Here is a 3,241-nt window from a genome sequence, read left to right as displayed (position 1 = left end):
TTCCTTCTTTTCCTTTGTTGAAAAAGTTCTGGCTTGGCAAGGGACTTTAGAGGAACCAGCTTCCTCAGCTGATGAAAGTGTTGGGATCCTGTATCCCTTAGGAACAAAGCATGGTTCTTGCAAAAGTAACAAAAAGAGGGTAACATAAAGGAATGTAGGTTTCAGGCTCATGGCTTCCTGCTCATCTCCCTTACAAAAGGTGGTTAGATTAGATCCCTTCTAACTGGAATTCCATGAGCAGAATAATAGGGATCAATGGTAGGACAGCATGGGCAGCTAAAGAGAAGCTCAAGCTGCTGTTTTGGCATCCAAAGGTAGGGGTGTGAAGGGGTAGGTAGTATGAAGTCTCCTCAACTGAAATTTGTGGCATAAAATGGACAGGGAATTAGGTTTTTGTGCTGGGAATTCCGGCAGGAAATATGGTTAATGCTTATCCAAGCCCAGAACCACTGGATTGGGAGTCTCAGTGTTTGAATCCCAGTTCAATCTGACTTCAAACAAGTCAACTTCTGGGTTTTGGTTTCTTCAAATGTAAAATGGGAATAAAACTTGTTAGATCAGATGAAAAAAGTTGATGTGTTGGCATTTAGGGTTATCTGAGCAGTATCAATGTGCACCTATCTGGATACATGAGGGTCCTGAAAAATGACAGAGATGAGAAGTTTTGAGTTTAGGGGTGTTTACCAGATCAAGGACAGAGGGGAAAATGGGTGAAAACTTTCTGACCAAAATGGTGAAAGTCTCTCAGATCACCCAGAACTGGGAAAAACCTAGGACCAACCTTTGGTCTCTAAATAACTTCTTGTAAATCTTGTTGCAACCAAAGACTTCTACCATGCCCTTTTTTTTTGGAGGGGGGAAGGCAAGGCAATTGGGGTTAAGTGACTTCCCCAAGGTCACATGGCTAGTTAAGTGTCAAGTGATCTGAGGCTGGATTTGAACTCAGGTCCTCCTGACTACAGGACTGGTGCTCTATTTACTGTGCCACCCAGCTGCCCCCTGTCATGCCTTCTTAAAAGTGTACCTTCACCTTCAAAACTTGCAGCTACCAGTTTGGGTCTGACCTGAGGGGTTTTCTCAGTCTTGAGTAGTCCCTAATTATAGCCAGAGAGGCATCATTTAGCAGTGCTGGTTTTCAAGTTCACTTTGTTGGAAAGGTCTAGATTTGAATTAGAGGCTGGAAAAATGGAATTTCAAAGGTGATTTTGAGGGGCATGTTGAAATTGAGAAATCTGGGAGAATTTGAAGAGGCAGAGGTGAGTGCAAACAATAACTCAAAGGAGGAGGGGAGAGTGGGAAGGGAAGAGTCAGAACAGGTTTGTTTAGTGAGAAAGAGAAATGGGGTGTAACTATTAAGGTGAGGTATGAAAGGCAATGGCTTACTGAGGATCACTTTTCCAAGATGTTTTTTTGGGGGTGAAGTCTGGAGTATGACAAATTTTGTACTGACCTAAACTAAACTGGAGAACTATGGTGCACAAGATCATTAAGAGTCACACATGACTGAACAACAAATCGAGTTTGCAATGTTTGTATTTCTCTCTTTCTCCAAGTTGGTGTCATTGAAAAAAGAAACTTGTGGGATGCCTCTCCACACTCCAGGTTACTAAGGACAGTGAAATATTCCTAAAAGAAATTTAAGTGGGACTAATGTGGGGGAAAGGGATATATCTGAGAAAAGCTTCCGTTGTCCAGAAGTGGAGAGAGGTAGAATGCAGAGGAAGGAGGAAAGCTCCAAAATGCTGCCAGGGTCCTCCAAGGGAGAAGCAACTCTGTTCCCTAAGGAATGCTGGGTTACAGGTCACCAAAGTTTAGCATGTGAGAGATGTAAGGGAAGTCCAGAGGATTATGATGGCTCTTGACCAACTAAATCAGAATTCCTGGGGATGTATGTGTGACAGAGAGAGAGGGATAGTGTCCCAAAAAGTCTTAGTGCAGTTTTAAGATCAAATAACTTTTAAAAGCATAAGTGCTATAGTTAAAAAAAAAAAAACCTTTGAAAGGTTAATTATTTACATTTTTAAAATACTGTTTCTTTTTAAAGTTTCACATAAACACCTTGTCAGTTTTTGAACTTTGAAAAAACTGTACTCAGCTGCTGTTATTAAGTGACAGGTAAACAAGGTGTTGATGTAAGCCCACAAGAAAAAGTCGAATGGGGGTGGCTAGGTGGCACAGTGAATAGATCACCAGCCCTGGAGTCAGGAAGACTTGAGTTCAAATCTGGCTTCAGATACTTACTAGTTGTGTGGCCTTAGGCAAGCCACTTAACCTGTTTGCCTCAGTTCCCTCATCTGTAAAATGAGCTGGAGAAGGAAATGGTCAAGCACTCCAGTATCTTTGCCAAGATCGCCATGGTACGGCGATACAGGGTCATGAAGAGTCCTAGGACAAGTGACTGAGGTGGCCCACCCAAGCAAGAGGACCCGCTGGGCTTGGTCTCAGAAAGTTGTCTAGAAACTGTTGCATAGGCAAATGCATAGTGACAAGATGTTCTGTCTTGTTAAAATTAAAAATGAAAATTTCTTTATTCAAATTTCACAAAACTAAATGGTTCAAAAAGAAATTTAAATTTTCACATCTTTTGTAAATTTGTAGCATAGTTTTGGAATTAAAAAGCTTATAACTGCACTAAGATTTTTGGGACAGTGAGTGTGGTAATCTGTATTTATATCTATGTCTATATAATGTCTATTATAGTCACTGGAATAAAGTGTACATGCCCATGAATAAAATAAGGTACAAGAAGACTAGAAAGGTAGGAGGGAGATGCCTTTGAATTTTGAAATGAAATTCTGAATGAAGGCCAGATTTTATATTTCATCCTGGACATGACGGGGAGTAGGAGGGTGACATGATGGGACCTGCATTTTAGGAAAATCATTATAGTGACTGAATGGAGGATAGACTGGAGTAGGGTAACATGGGTCTGTTCTAGAGTGGTTGCAGTGTCAGAGGAAAAAATGTCAGAGATGTTTCCAAAGTAAAGTCAACAGGTCTTGTCAACAGCTTGGATGTGGGGGGAGGGGAGAGAGATAGTGAGGAGCTGACTCCTAGACTGGAAAGCTACTGGGAAGGTAGAAGGGAAGAGCGTTTGGGGGAGGGGGAGGGAAGAGAATGGGTTCAATTGGAGATGTTGAGTTTCAGATGTCTGCTGGACTGGATGTCTAGTTGGAGATATCTGAAAGGCAATTGAGACGGGAGATTTGAGTCAGGAGAGAGACTGACGCAGGAAAGTTAA

This window comes from Petaurus breviceps, unplaced genomic scaffold (assembly GCF_028583685.1).
Source record: "Petaurus breviceps papuanus isolate PSGF00001 unplaced genomic scaffold, PetGlider_PUasm1.0 90925, whole genome shotgun sequence".
NCBI classification, from domain to species: Eukaryota; Metazoa; Chordata; class Mammalia; order Diprotodontia; family Petauridae; genus Petaurus; species Petaurus breviceps.
The sequence above is the reverse complement of the archived record's forward strand: the minus strand, read 5'-3'. Positions refer to the sequence as shown.